The sequence below is a fragment of the Triturus cristatus genome, chromosome 3_2 (assembly GCF_964204655.1).
Source record: "Triturus cristatus chromosome 3_2, aTriCri1.1, whole genome shotgun sequence".
Lineage (NCBI taxonomy): Eukaryota > Metazoa > Chordata > Amphibia > Caudata > Salamandridae > Triturus > Triturus cristatus.
The window spans coordinates 1,175,576,400-1,175,585,495 of record NC_140584.1 but is presented as its reverse complement, the minus strand read 5'-3'; the positions used below and the strand labels follow the sequence as shown (position 1 = coordinate 1,175,585,495).

The 9,096-nt window shown below is 51.6% G+C and overlaps 1 long non-coding RNA gene across 1 annotated transcript in view; it reads left to right on the top strand.

The window, feature by feature from the left end:
* The first annotated feature begins 5,068 nt into the window (after positions 1 to 5,068).
* Positions 5,069 to 9,096, top strand: part of LOC146859381 (uncharacterized) — a 66,363-nt gene continuing 62,335 nt past the window's right edge. Inside the window, exon 1 of the long non-coding RNA XR_014979767.1 lies at positions 5,069 to 5,265. This is a non-coding gene — a long non-coding RNA (uncharacterized LOC146859381). The remainder of the gene's footprint in view (positions 5,266 to 9,096) is intronic.

Sequence of the window (9,096 nt, the reverse complement as noted above, 5' to 3'; positions counted from 1 at the left end):
TGTAATATCGTGTGTCGTGGGGCCCACAAGATTAATAAACACGCAATACAGAGGTGTAGTGTTTACAGTTAGTCAGGAACTAACTCCCGCCCAGAACCCTGGGCTTTTTATTACTTTTACTCACGTGGTCTCGACCTCTGTCGAGCCCACTTACACTGAACTATATTGGGGGGTGTTTTTTTCCAAACCTTCCCCCTATCGTAGCGAGAGGCGTGGGCTACCCCATCGTCTCTCGCGATATTACATTCCTCTTCAACCAGGAAACAACAATGAAATGAACATAAACATTGTAAACATTCGCTTCCAGTCCTGACCGTTGACTACCGGTCGAGATACAGTAATATGAAACAGTCTTACTTGGAATCTGGCGGTCACTGCTTACTCTGGCTGCGATCCGATGCCTGATCGCTGACTAGCCACTGGTCACATAGTCCTTGTACTTCTGGGAGAGCTTGGGGCAGGGCCGGAGGTTGTACCGGCCTTGGCTGTTTCGCAGTTGGGAGTCTGGAGGCTGGCTCGCTGAACCGTCAAAGTAAACTCCACTCTGCTCTCGTTCCGACTCCTGGACTGATGGCGGTGAAGACTGCAGATCAGGTAAGTAAACGGTGGAGGCTGGTTGTCCCGTTTCAGCCCTTTTGCTCCTTGGACTTGCAGGTCTCCCTTGGGGCGTTTCGCGTAGATCAGGGGTACTCGCTGGGTCACATTCTTCTGTTGGAGGGACCTTTTTAAAGAATGACACATTGCGGGTCACAGTCTCAGAACCTCTCAGAGCGGTCACCATGGTACCCTTGACGGCAGTGACCGTCCACGGATTTCGTTCGAACGGTGTCCGGAACTTTCCTCCGGGGTGTCGGTCTTGCACAAGTACTTGATCGCCCACGGCGATGGGGCTCTCTATTGCGCGTCTCCTCTGAGATGCCGCCTCGTTAGTCTTTGTTCGCCTCAGATCCAATAGATCCAGAGGGTTGGCCGCTCGCTCCCATGTAGAGTGATGGGAATGGTGTCGGTGACTGTTCGGCCAAAACACAGGCGGCTCGGGGATATGCCTGTGGTGCAGTGAGGGGTGAGTCGGTACTGACGGAGGAATTGATATACAGCTCGCTCCAGGTTAAGTCCCTCTGACAACGCGATCTGTATGGTTTTGTTTAATGTTTGCATCAGGCGTTCCTCTTCGCCGTTGGCCTGGGGCCAACGAGGCGTGATCTTGCGGTGTTTTATCCGATGGGATGCTAGGTACTCAGCGATTTCCATGCTGGTAAACGGCGGTCCGTTGTCAGTTCGGAGTTCTCCAAACTGTCCGTGAGTGGCTATCACCTTCTCGAGTTTAGGGATGACTTCTGCTGCGGACGTGGAGGAGACGAACTCTACCTCAGGGTATCTAGAGAAATCGTCCACAATTACTAGCATGTGTTGCCCGCCTGGAAGGCTGCCGAAATCTGCGCTGACTCTCTCCCATGGGCCACTGGGACTCGCTTCGGTGACTACCGGCGCTGGTCTATTTGGGAGACTGGTGGCGAGGCATGCAGGGCAGTGCTGTATGAGAGACTCATTTTGATGGTCTAGGCCTGGAAACCACACTTTGCTCCGAAGTCGGTTCTTGTATTTGACGATCCCTTGATGCGCTCCATGGGCAAGGAGTACCGCTTGTTTGGTGAGGCTCGCCGGCAGGACTAATCGCGGGCCACGCAGGAGATATCCTTCAGCTGATACTGACAGCTCGTGACGGACCTGGTGTAGCGATTTCAATGTGGCTTGGGCTGTTGCAGTGCGCATGGGTGACGGGTTTTGGAGCAGCTGCCAGTCTCCGGAGCCGACCGCTTGTATCGCCATTTGAAGGCAGTCGTTGTCTTGGGTAGCCGTTATGACTTTGTGCAATGTCATCGGGAGGGGTCGAGATCGTTCGACTACCATCCGTACGTAGTCTTCGGTGGCGGCTGCCTCTTCGGCTTCAGGAGGGGTGAATGGCCGGGCATGTCGCGATAGGAAGTCTGCGGGGTTCCGCGTGCCGGGGCGATATTCTACTTTCAGCTGGAATTTCTGTAGCTGCAGTATCCACTTCTCTATTCGGGGAGGGGGCCGGGATGATGAGCCCAGGAACAGCAGAATTAGCGGCTTGTGGTCAGTTATGACCATGAACGGGTGCCCGTATAGATAGATGTGGAAATGGCGGCACCACCACAGGATAGCTATTGCCTCTCTCTCAATTTGTGAGTAGCGCTGTTCAGTGGGTGTTAGAGTTCTGCTTGCATAAGCCACTGGCACCCAGTCTCCGCAACTCTGACGTTGCGCCAACACGGCCCCCAGACCAGTGGGGCTAGCGTCCACGACTAGTTGGGAGTCATGACGCGGGTCGAAGTATGCGAGGGTTGTTTCAGCGGATAGCGCAGCTTTGGTTTGCTGGAACGCTTGCTCTTGTGTTGGGCCCCAGGTCCAGTGGCAGTGGTTTTTGTGAGCTCTCGCAGCGGGCCCGTCAGATCTGATAGGTTCTTGATGAACCGGCCACAGTACTTGACCATTCCCAGAAAACTGCGGACTCCGGTCACCGACGTGGGGGCTGGCGCTTCTTAAACATCCTTGACTTTGGCGGGATCCGGCCCGATGCCTCTGTCCGAAAACCGATACCCAAAAAAACGTATGTCTCTGCGTAGGAACTCGCATTTCTCCTTGTGGAGTGGGAGGCAGCGGTCTCTCAGGCATGTGAACACCGTGTTGAGGTGGATAATGTGCTCTTCTAAGGAGGGGGCGTGGACCAGAATGTCATCGCTCACATTGAGCACCCCATCTAGCCCCTGCAGGACAGTTTTGATTATATTTTGGAACACTTCGGCTGCGCTGGAGATTCCGAAGTTCAGGCGTTTATAACGCCACAGGCCGGCATGAGTGGAGAAGGTCGTGATCGGACGCGACTCTGGGTGGAGCGGGACCTGATAATATCCCGACCGCAGGTCCATCTTCGAGAACCACTTTGACCCTGCAAGCTCGCCTATGATGTCATCCACCGTGGGCGTCAAATGGCGTTTCCGCTTGATGGCGAGGTTCAGGATTCACATGTCAATGCATATGCGGACAGCGTCCGGCTGCTTCGGTTTCTTCGCAACCACGATGGGGGACACCCATGGGGTAGGGCCGCTCACTCGTTAGATGATGCCAGCCGCTTTCAGCATGCGGAGCTCTGATTCCACCTTTGGTCGGAGGTGGAAGGCGATCCTCCTGTGTCTAAGAGCCACCGGGGCTACTGACTTATCGATATGTAGCCGCACTGCTGGGCCTTTGAGGCCCCCGATCCCGTCGAAGAGGGGTGCAAACTCTGATATTAACCTGTCCAGATCATGTGCTTGCACCGCAAAGGCAAACTGGATTAGCCGCAGTTCTTGGGCTGAGCGACAGCCGAGGAGGAATCCTGACCCTTCCCTGGACACGTAAATTTTGGCTGACTGGCGGAACTCGTTGTGCGAAATCTCCGCTTGAAATACCCCGCACATTCGGAGTGGGGTTTGGGTCCCAAAAGCGCACACCTGGACGTTTGTATTGCGGAGTGCCGGTGGGTTGGGCAGCAGCCGGTAGGCACCGATGGCCATGAGGTTGATTGTGGCGCCGGTGTCGATGAGTGTCGTCACTGGGTGCCCTTGCACGTTAACAGTGCACATGGGTGTGGCTTGTGGTGATGCCGAGAGGGCATGTAGCATGTGCACTTCGTGTACCGTGGCAGCTTCATCATCGTCCATGTCTCCGCTCGAGGAATCGCCTGGGGCGGGCTCCAGCGCGCGCACTGGTCTAGTTGGGCCTTGCGACCGCCTCGAGGGTCTTGAGCGACAGACTTTGGAGAAGTGATTGACTTTTCCACAGGCACTGCATGTTTTCCCTTGAGCCGGGCACGCGCCATCATGTGGGAGCGGGCCTCCGCACCATTCGCAGAGGCGGATTTTCGGGTTCTGTCCGAGTCACTGGGCTGATGGTTTTCTGGGCCTCTGCCGTTGGCCTCGCGGACTGGGTTGAATCGCGCACACTGGTTCCTCTTTGATCGCTGCCAGGGCTTTCAGTTCCATGTGAGCCGCTCTGGCCTTGGACAGTTCTTTGGAGCGTCCCAGGGTCAGTATGTCCTTCATCGGCATGTTGTGCTCCTCCAGGACGTGTTCATGCAGTTTCGAGGACGTGCATCCTTGGATGAACTGTGCTCGCACCTTATCGTCTTCATCAGGCAGGGTGCACGTGCTTGCTAACTCCTTGAGTCAAGCGTAGAATACGTCAACCGATTCTTCTGGGAGCTGTTTCGCTTGGCGGAGAAGGAACCTTTCGTAGTCTGGGTTTGCATACGGATTGAAGTGCGCAGTGATGGCATCCCGCAGTGTGGCGTAGGTCTTCGGGGGTCCAGCCTCATGGACAGTCTTTGCTATTTTATGGATGTCCGCGCCACCCAGGTGAAGGAGCATGGACCGCTGCTGTCGCTCTTTAATTTCCGCAGCTTCAAAGAACGTCTCCAGCCGTTCTACCCATTCCTTCCAACGCGCAGCCTGGGAAGGGGGCGGACCTGTGACGGCGAACGGCTCCAGGGGAGGGACGGTGGTCATGGTGGCACCGCTGTAAACGACTTCAAAAGCGCAGTGGGGCTAGCCTGCAGCAACTGTGCGTCACCAAGCGTCGACGGCAGGAGGGTGCCTTTTCCACACGTCAGGCAGCAGTAGTAGCACCGGCGGCTGAGAAGCAGGAGGAGGCGTCTGGGGCCTCGACGGGAATGCACTCTCAGTCGGCTGGGCTTGTCCCTCAGCCGGGGCACATGAGTGTGGGGTGTGCAGCAAGTTCCTGTGCCAGAGAGGGGGACAGGGCCCGAGGTGTGGCAGCGTGGCACCGTGTAGCACTGGTGGGCAGAAATACTGTGAGGGGTGGGCTCCCTTGATGTGCTTTTAACATAAACTCCTGGCCTTATTGATGGAGCTGGCGGCTGGAGAAGCAGGGCAGGAAGCTCTACACATGCGCTTGCAGCGTGCGTTTCCTAGGCAGGGAAACTCCCGTTGAGATCGTGCCACTGTTTAATTTGGGAGCGCGGTGACACCAGACGGCCAGAGGGGGCAGCAGAGAGCACGCGAGCACTCACCGCATCCCAAGCGTCTCGCGGGGCATCGGCACACACGCTTTTGCTTCCGTGGGCGTGCGTCGCTGCAGGCGCTCCTCGATGTTGCAGCGGGGCCACTGCGAGTTTCTCCGCCCAGACTCCAGCGCACACTCGCGCTGATCGCGGCAGACCAGCGGGGGCTTGTACCGCAACAGGTGTGTGTGCAGCGTCAGCGGGTAGGAGGCACGGTGGGTCAAAGGCACACCACTCTCGTCGCCAGTGTAATATCGTGGGTCGCGGGGCCCACGAGATACATAAACACGCAGTATACAGGTGTAGTTTTCACAGTTAGTCAGGAACTAACTCCCGCCCAGAGCCCTGGGCTTTTTATTACTTTTACTCACGTGGTCTGGACCTCCGTCGAGCCCACTTACACTGAACTATATCGGGGGTGTTTTCTTCCAAACCTTCCCCCTATCGTAGCGAGAGGCGTGGGCTGCCCCATCGTCTCTCGCGATATTACAGGCCCCATCCACCGCATACGAAAGCGCTACACCACCCCCACCCAAAAAGGCCAGCCACAAGGTAAACAAACCCACGTGGACTCTAGAAGCACTGGGAAGGCTGACTGAATCAGCTGATTCCTTTAGGTGGCAGCAGAGCTCCATTATTTTACTGAGGAGCATTTGTTTCATTCCTTGAAAAGATGCTAAATCTTGTTTCCACCCTGTGGCTGAGCGACATTGTGTATCTTTTCATGCTCCACGCACTACGACAGGACAGAAGAGCACACAGACAGACACAGCAATACACACAGGCATACATGTATTCCAAAAATATCCCGTATATAGGTACCCACGCTCACAGGAACAGGACCACACGGACACACAGACCCCTCACAGACAGACTGTCAGGGTAAACATGCCTCTCTGCACACTGGTGGACAGATGGATGCCGGCTCGTGTGAGAGGCTGTGAGGAACAGGTGGTATGTGGGTGTGTTGCAAGGTATGATTGTAGATCCAGGATCTGCGACATATGACCTTTGGTAAGGTAACATAGCATCAGTTTATTGGACCATTGTCTTATATTATGAAAGCTTGTATGTGAACATGTAGGATTGTGTTGAAGTATGCTTGTGTATTTTTATAATACGTGGGATTCTGTAATCCCTTTTTAAACTGCAGACACTAATTTCTTTACAATCGGCAACGTGTGATGGACCCAGTTGCCGATTATAAAGAAAAGACGCCAGAACTCGACGATTAAATCTTTCTGCATGTTTCCACACGTTCTGAGACACTGCAGACGTTTTTTTGTTTTAAAACTGACTTGTATTGAACCGTTTCTAATATCTGTTTGCAACAAATATGTAACAGGTTTTGGATGTGTTTCATTTTGCACTAGAGGTTTTACTTTTATTCTTCATGTTTGGAAAAAGGCGTGCTCTTTCACATTAAAGAGCTACGCACCAAGGTTTTTAGTGGTTTGTGGGAAAGATGATGGGTAATCGTATATTTTATGGGATAAAGGACCCCCTGCTGTACATGATTAGGATATTGCAAGTCACCTCAGACTTCCATAACTTCATAAAGGAACTCGGCCATTGGCCTTGTTCCTCTACATGGTTATGGAACTCCTCTGTGACTTGCAGTATCTTGTGTAGTGTAGTGTAGTCAGGGGGACTTTATCTCTTATATATTTTGATTAAATGGCAATTGAAAAAGTACATTTTGCCGTACTAGTGTTGCGCTTTTGACGTGTACAATTCTCACAAGCATCTAGGGAAGCAAGTATTGCCTGATCACATGTTTTGTACTTACACTGGCTCTTCACACATGTTCTATTCATTGTAACACAGTATAAACAGCTGTACTTGAAGTATGCCCTCAAAGTGGCAAGGAACACCTGTGCTTTTTATTGGACAATCATCTCATTCACATTTTCTACTTAACCTATTCCAATGCGTGAAAAGAAACAAATGTGTGAAGCATCCAAAACCCAATAATGGGGATTTGTGCAATATTGCTCCAGCATAAAATACACTTCAGCCTAATCTGTTGCTAATGCTCTAATTAGTCTTGCCCTACTGGAGTAGTGCATAATAAAAACATATTAGAAACTATAATGTTATATTTCTTGACTTCCCAGTACCAAAGAAGGTGCCTATCATGGAGATCTTGGGCAGGAAATATCAGTGGTTCTGGATGCTACTATGATGCGGTGTCCCTATGGCGGATGAGCTGACTATCACCGGACGTTCTGACATCAGACACCTGGTGGTCCCTCTACCTACAAGCAAGGGATGGGAACCATCAGCTGCTACAGGCTAGGTCTCCAAGTAGACTCCTGTGGTGCCCCCTGGTGATGTCACGTTTTCTAGACCTATCAAAGACAGGGTTTTCCACTTTCCACCCCAGCCCACAACAATGCTAAAATTGCTGAATTCTGTAAGAATCTTTGAGCAGGTGTCTTGAAAATAAAATATAACGTGTTGCCAGTGACAAGGTAAATACAACTGATTGTCAGCTTTGTGTCTGGGAGACAACGTTCACAAAGGTGCAGAGACCCACAGGTTGAGAATTCCCAGAGGTGGCAACGTATAAAAGAGGATGGCCACACCACCTTTCTTGCATCTCTTGCGCCATGTTGATGACGAGTCCAATGCAGCTCTTCTGATTTCCAAATCCCACCAAGGAGAGACAGCTTTCTTGCAACAGTTCGAAATTCAGAGCTGTGGTACTCAAGTAACTGGTCTTCTTCCACTCAATGTAAGACAAGATGTCATTCACATTGAGGGAGATGGCTGAAAGAGATTTGAGGTGCATCAGGTGTGAGGTAGCACATCCCGCAAGGGATGCGTTAGGGGTCATCTATATAATGGTGGAAGTTTAGGGAAGTGTATCAGAGTGAGCGCATACCAGCGTGTATCTATCATACGCCTATAACTGCTATAGCGGCTGTAGCAGACAGTCATGCACACATTAGATACTCTCCATGCCATTGTGAGAGAACAGCATTATGGCCGAACATCAAGAACCATATGGACCCGCGAACAGTTACATTATTATTTGCGTTGCCCACCATTTTCCACCGTGGGGAACTGGTCTAGTCATGTCTTCTGGTTCAGCACCCTCAGCATCCCTATCCTCCTCATCCCAGTGTCTGGGGGGGCATTCGCCAGCTCCCCCTCCCTTTGCCGTGTCGCAGCAATTGTTCTGCAGTGGGACATCCTTTAGTCGGTCTCATGTGGTCACACCAAAGAAGGTGTCCATTTTACAGACCTTAATTGAGCCCAAATAGTGCCACAGGTCAGCGAATTGAAATACAATGAAATGAAAATTTTTTTTATAAAGCGCAAGACATTCACCCGAGGGTGTCAAGGTGCTAGCTCAACAGACAAGATAGACCGGACCATTAAACCACATGAGAGATTAAAAAGCCACGTCTTCGTCTGGTCTTCCAATGTCCAGAGCTCCTTCAAGCAGGTGGAAGTAAAGGTTCCACTCTCTGAGGACCCGTCATTTTACATGGACCGTCTTTGTTCTGAGGTTTGTAGTTTGGGAAACCTGCTGCAATATGAATCTATTGTTTCTTACACAGATATGGGCCATATTTCTTTGTGACACGAATGACCAGTCTGGCTTCTTTTTGACGTAGGCAGCAGGTGATAATGAGACACTGTGAGTTCTTTCCAGGGTTGTGGGAGTGGATCTGTTGCACTTTCTGGAATTCAAGGAGTTCTGAAATTCAAGGAGTGATGACATTGTATTTCCAGTAGGTGTGGCTGAAGGTGTGCATGAAAATGACTTGTGCCATTCTCTGCCCAATGTACTGCCGATTGTCACAACAACTCCCCTTCCAACGTAGCATTATCCTGCAGGGAGCCCGCATCCCCTTTCCACAGTCCGTGGTGTGATTTAGATATTTCTTCTCTGCTATAAATCATTCTCCATTGAGTCAACTCTCTTCTGGGATGTTGAGACGTGCTTCCACGACAATCCGAAGTATTGCATCTTTGAAGGATCCTTTTAGAGCTTCTATTTC